Source organism: Cheilinus undulatus, linkage group 23, assembly GCF_018320785.1.
Source record: "Cheilinus undulatus linkage group 23, ASM1832078v1, whole genome shotgun sequence".
NCBI lineage: Eukaryota > Metazoa > Chordata > Actinopteri > Labriformes > Labridae > Cheilinus > Cheilinus undulatus.
The window spans coordinates 4,482,326-4,491,200 of NC_054887.1; the positions used below are offsets into that span (position 1 = coordinate 4,482,326).

The window sequence follows — 8,875 nt, forward strand, 5'->3', positions numbered from 1 at the left end:
TTCATTCACATCATACGGTTTGAATAATTTGCTTCCAGTATTATTTGAGACTTTGACTTGGAGTTCTTTGATGTCTCATGTCAGAGCAGTAGAGACAAAGTGTAAGCAATCTGTATTTGAGTACAATCATTCACTGCATTAAAATAATATATATCACCCAAAGTGGATTTTAAAAAGTATCAGCTGGATGTAAACAGTGTCTTATGTGACTTATGGGGAAAAGGAGATAAATGAGCAAATATGGTAAAACTGGTCCAAGATCTTAACAGACACAATGATAAATGATTATGAAGTAATCTTACTACTATAACTGGTGGTGTGTCTGTGTTGATTTGCATGCCACACCATTGCTCCAATAGTCCTTGATCTCTCTCAGAATACTTCTTAGGTGTACTGGTTTGAAACTGGTACCATAAAAAAAAATCATAAACATTAACAGATTTTCTATGAAGTCCCAAAATATTGCGCTGAGTCATCATTCCGGGACTTCTTCTGCATTCCATTTTGTAAGAGAAAGTGACAGATCTAGAAAACAGCTAACCTAACACGCCAGATGGATTTGTTTCACACATCTGTTTAGAAAACATCCCATGGACTGTGTTTGGGAAAGGGCAGAGCCTTTGAAAAAAAACTCAGAGAGTGACTGGATGAACGTTCTGTCTGTCACATCTTTACGGGCCAATCAGAGCAACAAAACACGTGACGTCATAGGTGTGTGCCCCTTCTGAGGAGTAAACTCCATAGAGAACTGCATAACATGAACCATGGTGACTGTAGACATGTCAGTACTTGACTTTTGTAGTTTTTGAAAAGAAAACAACTCACTGCTGTTCTTTGTTCTTCTTTTAACGAAGAAATGTTGTCAAGTTCTGATAAAACTGGCACTTTAGCAGCATCCCCGCTAATCTCTTCCTCCATAACTGCACCAGCTCTTGCTGCTGCTTGTTTACGTCACGACTCTGCTGCGCCTGAAAGTACTGCCCCTCGTCGCTGATTGGTCCTGTCACTTTCCAACCGGGCCCAAACATTTCAGATGGGAGCTTTGCAAGATGGATTTGCCAGTGAAAAACAAAGAAAGGGGCGTATCCATCTGCTTTGCAAGGTTAGCGTTTTAATGCTCCCTTTATTGTATTGCTGGCATATCACTGTGCATACACTCTAGTGTGAAGAAATGCTGAGCCATTATGCAGTTATTCGGGAAAAAAACACCCATTCCCGTGCAAATTGGCCTTATTGCATCAAGCATGTAATGATGAGGACTGTAACAACGCAACATAAGTAGAGTAAAGATTAGCCTACTGTCTGTGAGAGATGATGAAGTGTGCTGCAGTTTTTATGAAGCACAAACTTTCCAGACATTGCTACTAAACAATAACCAGGAGTTAAATCGGTCTGAGACTCCCAGCTGCTTTTTTTTTAATCTGTGTGTGGCACCGCTACGTATGACAAGGAAACCCTTCATTCAGAGAGGAAACCTAATCAGGGTGGCGCTTAAGTGAACATATCAATATTGCCTTTTATTGCACACACTGTCTGTTATTCTTAAGATTTCACATGTATTGTCAAGAATCTGTGTGGAATGCAGGCAGGATTCGACACACCTTTTGTGGGTGAGGATGGGACTGGATGGCACGTACAGAAGAATGGGTTGTAATGGTCAGAAATCAGGAGCAGGAAAAGAGTTCTGCTCAAGTAGATAATAATCGAGCAACAATGTGACTAAAACAGCTAGGGGTGACCTGGAATAGTCGGCGATTCCACGATTCGATTCGGGGGAGTCTGATTCAACTATGAACCTCATAGTCGAATGTTGTTATGTAACCAAGATCATACCATTCTGACTACATGGGGCTGCTAAGCCCTAGTTTCCATTAGCCAGCATTTACCGGTCATTGGCCAGTAAAAAGGGTGGAAGTCCAGCAGTTAAAAATATAACCGGTCAAAATGTCCAGCAGAAAACACGCAAATGACCAGATAAGTAAATACTGAATACTTGCATATTATATTTTGTGTAACCTAGAAGATATGTAGCGAGAATACGTTAATGTAAACTTAAAGTTGCCTATCTTACTACATCTAATGTCCTGTGGTGCTAGGGTTGTTTCTCTCCTCAGACGGCAAGCGCATGGCTAATTATGTATGCACGATGACCTCAAAGCAAATCTATCTCTCTGCTCATGTTTAGTATTGCTGGGGACTATGCAGGGAAAGTAGAAAAGTTTGACCAGAGCTTTCTCGTAAAGCAGAATTTTAATCTAAGTGAGGTTTTCCTGGTTAACCAATATCACCAGCGGTATGGCGGGATTTTGTGTCATCGCTGCGAGTTATGAAGAGGCTGAAACAAAGGGAATTGTATAGCTGAGCATCGTAAACACCGATGCAGCAGCAGAGAGAAAGAGAGGACTACGCCGAGCAGAGTTGTAGTGGACTTCAATAAACTACCTATGACCAATCCTCAGATAAAGTTGGATTGTAGTCAACACAGAATCACATCGTGATTCACGACATGGACCGCTTGGAACTGATAATGAAGGCTCTGTCCCTCTTCAGAGAGGTTACAGTTACATCGTCATGAGGACTGATATTAGCAGCTGACGGTAAGACTCATTTTTCATTTGAAATGTATAGTTCTAACGCAGTGTCCAGTTAACAGAACACTTTTGTTATGTATTTAGATGCTTCGTTGTTGTCGGTGGAGGATGGTATTTGGCTGTTGTAAGCTGCAAAGTTATAATAGTGGCCGATGTGCTAACAGGCTAACAGTGCTGATGTGAAGCTAACTGTTGTTGTTGATGAATTTAACATTGGCGTATATTGTGTAACTGACTGTGTGTGTAAGGAAAAGCGCGCAGCTTTCATTTTGATACTTTAAATCACTTGCACAAAGAAAAATAAGAGACAGACTTATGCATTTTGCTGCTGTTAATGCAGCAAGATAATGTTAAAGTAAATGTCCAGTAGTTGTTCTAAATCACCGGAATTCTTGAGGACTGCCAGTCATTTTGACCGGGGACAAAAAAGTGTAGCGGAAATGCTGTTCGACTATTAGTTGATTAAAGGCAAAATCTGACAAATCAGATTCGACTATGAAAATCCTTAGTAAAAGATACCTCTAGTTCAGACCTCACTTTTTCTGTTTATCTTATGCTACAGTCAAAAAAACAATCTTTTTTCTCATTAATTTAGTGAAAGCAGTCTTCTAGAAATTTTTGAAAATTTCTGAAAAACAAACTCTGACATAAGTATTGAGACCCTTTGCAAAACATTTGAAATTTAGGTCTGCTTCTTCCCATTTCTCTGGATCTTTTCTGAGATGCTTCTACATCAATCCAAGACTGGCTAGATGGACTGCTGCCACAGTTACACAGTGCTAAAAGCAGCCCACTGGGGCACCCTGTGGCAAAGGACTGACACAATTCTCTCTGTTTAAAGTTAGTGTACCATCAGATTAACCCTAGAACTTATTATAGATAATGGACAACTGAATACGCACTCCCTGACCCCTGCTGTTTAGTTACACACACATTTCATGGGTGGAGATAAACTGGCGCTGGTTCAATTCTTTGCTTAATGTTTAAAAAAATTCCCGGACAAAGCAACAAGCCTTTAAAGTCAACACTTTGGGTTGAGTATCAAACAGCAGCTTGTGATAGACGCAAATGGGCCCAGTGTTTAGAGCTGTCAGCTTCCTGCACCTGCAGGCTCGGCATATGGCAGAAGTCTGGACCTCCCGTGATAAGTCAGTCACAATACTGAAAAAAAAAAAAACTTCCCCAGAGCGTGGGGGTGTGAGTGAAAGGAAACCACTTCAGCAGACAGCACACATCATATCAAGAATCTCACAGTAAATTTGACCAAAATTTTATGTCACCTTTAGTCACAGTTATTGTGGACCTTTAAGATTTCTCCTTTATGTAGCCATCTTAAGATCCTCTGACTCATAAACACACCCTAAAGAGCAGATAATTCAGCCTCTTCAGTAGAAACACCACACAGCTTTGAAGATTAAAGTGACATGACCTTGTCTATTGTTTGAAAGCTCTCCAGATGGCACAGCGGCCACAGCTCTCGTCCTCTCAGATCTGAAAATGTTCTGTGTAACGTTAATAGAAAATGAACGCTGAGGTCTCCCTCGAATAACTTTCCAGCACATTATTGCCAGGAAGCCGTTCATTTTAATGTCAGGGCTGTATTAGTGCTGCTATATTGTGTTTTGACTGTAGCTATCCCAGCATTTACTCTAAATATACACACGGCATTCTTCTTCTGCAGAGCGTATCTTTAAGGCATAGTTAAGTAATTACTGCAGATTTTAAAATAAACACATCCGGTGCACAGCCCTGGTTTTGTTATAAGGGCCACAGTTACCACCTTTTCATGATGTAGAAGCAGCTCTGTATAACACTGGAGTGGAAGCATGGATAACATGAGACATGGGCTTTATCCAGAAGGAGTCAGGGAGCTGTTCCAGGCTTTTGTCCTATGTTTCAGTTCTATAGTCTCTCTTAAAAAAAATCTACAAAATCCCAATTACTTGTGTGCTACACTAGCTGAAAACTTTATTAGGTACACCTGTTCAACTGCTCATTAATGCAAATATATTATAAGGAGATCACATGCTAGCAACCAATGCATCATTAAAGCTATATTGCTATGACTTGTTCATTTCACTGATGGCTGCTGGGGCAAACATATTCTTACAGTGCTTGCTCTTGCAGGCTGGTAAATACAAAATGCAGTTTCTAAATATTGATTTTATTTATTAAGGGAAAAAAATCCAAACCTATCTGACCCTGTGTGAAAAAGTAATTGCCCCCTGAACCTAAAAATTGGTTGTTCACCCGTGGCAGCCATAACTGAAATCAAGCATTTGTGATAACTGGTGATGAGTCCTTGGCATCGCTGTTGAGAAATTTTGGCCCACCCTTCTTCATAGAGTTGTTGTAACTCAGCCATATTGGAGGGTTTTCCAGCATAAACTGCCCATGTAAGGTGTCACCACAGCATCTCAATTGGATTTTGTCCAGACTTTGACTTGGCCACTCCAAAACCTTCATTTTGTTTTTCTTGAGCCATTCAGAGGTGGACTTGCTAGTATGTTTCACAGTTCACAATATACATAGTGTCTGTTAGGACACTATGCTTAGTTTCTGTTAGGACACTATGCATACTTTCTGCTAGGACACTATGCATAGTTTCTGTTAGGACACTATGCTTCGTTTCTGCTAGGACACTATGCATAGTTTCTGTTAGGACACTATGCATACTTTCTGTTAGGACACAATGCATAATGTCTGCTAGGACACTATGCATACTTTCTGTTAGGACACTATGTGTGGCAAAGTAGGGATAAGGGCTATGATAAGTTGGCACCAATACAAGCCAGACAACGCCACCTAGGGACTTTCACCCTAGGAGTTTTACCCAGTTCTAAAGATAAGAGGCAAACACAGGTTCACTCTACAAGGAAGACAGAGACGTGGTTCAAAAAGCAACTCAAAAATTTATTTATAAGTTTAAATGCAAAAATATATTAATGGGACTGGAAGTGGCTGTGGGAAGAAAAGAGGAGTTAGTAATTGGAAATGAATTTTAAGTCAAATTTATGGAAAGGATGTATCAAAATTTTATTACAATTTATTCTTTTTAACAATTGGTCTTTAATTAATAAAACACTTCCAGGTAAAGTGGCTAAAACCAACAAAAAGGGAAAAGGGAGTGAGTGGGAGCTAGCAAGGGGGAGGCAGTCTACCAAAAGAAGTGTCCCAGGAGTGCACTTACCCACCACACGTGAACTCACTGCAAAACACGGCAAACAGGTGCAGACTACTGTGTCCCAGTGCGCCTATCACTACAACAAAAAGGTGCAGGGAACCACCCAGAGTGCCTAGCCTCCACCGCTAGCCAGCAACCACTGCACTGTAAGGGACAAGAAAGAAAAAGTTACACAAAAGAAATAGTTAAAACCTATATAAAACCAGTTGGTCCAGCTAAAAAGGCCTATTTTAATGACAATTTGATAAAATGCTACCAAAACAGAGCAAGCAAACTACAGGAAAACTAAGGCAAAACTAAAGGCTAAACAGTGGGCAAAACAAAACAAAACAGCAGCTGATCATGTCTGAAATAAAAAAACCAAAATCATTATGCTGTCATAAAAGATGTAATTTCAGACACTTCCTGTTGACAATATGCAGCTCCTCATACCTGCCCAGGTAGCTACATTTACCCAGCTGTCCGCTGGTCCCGCTTAACACCACTACAAAAGACAGATACAAATGTTAACTTCCATTGAAACAATTCAAATACGTTCAACAATGTTCTAGAAGTTAGCAAACCTTGATTCAATGGACACCAAGATGACCAGGTAAAAGTGCACAACCAGGAAGGAAACTAAAACAAACACAATTTAACTAATGATTAAAAGGTTTAAACTCAAAGTAAACTACAGACTAAAATTACCAAGGCCACATTACCTACCTCAGGTCTGACCATGTGGCAGCCACCAGGCAAAGACAAAGGAGAAAGAGGCAGCTGACCTGCCACAGGTGGCTTAAGTAGGCTCTCCCAATCTGGAGGGGGAGGAGTTGACCTACTTTTGAGAGGCTGCAAAGGTCACAGCATCTGCACTCAGATTCTCTCTGCTACATATGCATACTTTCTGCTAGGACACTATGCATAGTTTCTGTTAGGACACTATACATTGTGTCTGTTAGGACATCATGCATAGTTTCTGTGAGGACACTTTGAGAGTAGTTTCTGTTAGGACACAATAAATGGTTTCTGTTAGGACACCATGCATAGTTTCTGTTAGCGCACTTTGCATAGTGTCTGTTAGGACACCATGCATAGTTTCTGCTAGGACACTATGCATAGTTTCTGTTAGGACACCATGCATAGTTTCTGTTAGGACACCATGCATAGTTTCTGTTAGGACACTATGCATACTTTCTGCTAGGACACTATGCATAGTTTCTGTTAGGACACCATGCATAGTTTCTGTTAGGACACCATGCATACTTTCTGTTAGGACACTATGCATACTTTCTGCTAGGACACTATGCATACTTTCTGTTAGCACACTTTGCATAGTGTCTGTTAGGACACCATGCATAGTTTCTGCTAGGACACTATGCATAGTTTCTGCTAGGACACTATGCATACTTTCTGTTAGGACACTATGCATACTTTCTGTTAGGACACTATGCATAGTTTCTGCTAGGACACTATGAATAGTTTCTGTTAGGACACTATGCATAGTTTCTGCTAGGACACTATGCATAATTTCTGCTAGGACACTATGCATAGTTTCTGCTAGGACACTATGCATAGTTTCTGTTAAGACACTATGCCTAGTTTCTGTTAGGACACTATGCATAGTTTCTGTTAGGGCACTATGCCTAGTTTCTGCTAGGACACTATGCATAATTTCTGCTAGGACACTATTCATAGTTTCTGTTAGGACACTATGCATACTTTCTGTTAGGACACAATGCATAATGTCTGCTAGGATACAATGCATAATGTCTGCTAGGACACCATGCATAGTTTCTGTAAGGACACTATGAATAGTTTCTGTTAGGACACTGGGCATATTTTCTGTTAGGGCACCTTGCATAGTTTCTGTTAGGACATCATGCATAGTTTCTGTGAGGACACTTTGAGAGTAGTTTCTGTTAGGACACAATAAATAGTTTCTGTTAGGACACAATGCACAGTGTCTGCTGGGAGAAAATGCATAATGTCTGCTAGGACACCATGCATAGTTTCTGTAAGGACACTATGAATAGTTTCTGTTAGGACACTGGGCATATTTTCTGTTAGGGCACTTTGCATAGTTTCTGTTAGGACACCATGCATAGTTTCTGTTAGGACACCATGCATAGTTTTTGTTAAGACACAATAAAAAGTTTCTGTTAGGACACTATGCATAGTTTCTGTTAGGACACAATGCATACTTTCTGTTAGGACACAATGCATACTTTCTGTTAGGACACTATGAATAGTTTCTGTTAGGACACCATGCATAGTTTCTGTTAGGACACAATAAAAAGTTTATGTTAGGACACTATGCATAGTTTCTATTTGGACACTATGCATAGTTTCTGTTAGGACACTATGCATAGTTTCTGTTTGGACACTATGCATAGTTCCTGCTAGGACATTGGGCATAGTTTTCTTTTAGGACACTGTGTTAGAAGACAATGGGGTCTGCTAGGACACTTTGCATAGTTTCTGTTGTTACCACAGTAACACGTATTCTTCCTTGGGTCCATAGTGTCTGTTAGGACTACATGCAACGTGTCTGTTAGGACCATGCGGAAGAAAGAAAGGTTAGTATGTTTAGAGCAGAGCTGATCCTGCCACATGTTTATGCTGGGAGGAGAATGGAGAGAAGTGAGGCATACTGTAGGTGTTGCAGCTAAAAGATGAGCATGGAAAGACGGGGTTCATTTAAAGTAGAGTATGCATGCATAAAAGATGGTTTTAGGCCTTTTTTAAGATGGGAATACACAATGCAGCTGACATTCAGGGTAACTCAGAGAGGATCACAAGGGGGCTGGATGCAGCCAAAATGTTCCTAGCCACTGAGGACATGGCAGGGAAGGAATTAGTCGTTAGCCTGAGGAAAGGAACAGCTTTGCCCAGACAACTTTGTCTGGGTCAGAGGAGGGCAAATGATGTGGAGAAAAAAAGGGTTACACTGGGTGGACAATTGAAGTAGTGTAAAGCTGAAACAATCCAGCAGTTCGCAGAAATGTAATACTTAAAAAAAATGCTAAACAGAAAAACACAACAGAAGAAGAAGACTATTGGATGTTAATAGGCTATCAAATGGCTTGTTGTCCCTGCTATTAGAGGGATTCAGATACAG

The 8,875-nt window shown here is 40.5% G+C and overlaps 1 long non-coding RNA gene across 1 annotated transcript; it reads right to left on the reverse strand.

Annotated features, from left to right (window-relative positions):
* Positions 1-5,478: 5,478 nt before the first annotated feature.
* LOC121505689 lies at positions 5,479-6,531 on the reverse strand. The gene is made up of 3 exons (XR_005991579.1): positions 6,481-6,531; positions 6,208-6,393; positions 5,479-5,919 (listed from the first exon to the last, which is right to left on the reverse strand). It is a non-coding gene; the product is annotated as an uncharacterized LOC121505689 (long non-coding RNA).
* Between the last annotated feature and the right edge of the window lie 2,344 nt (positions 6,532-8,875).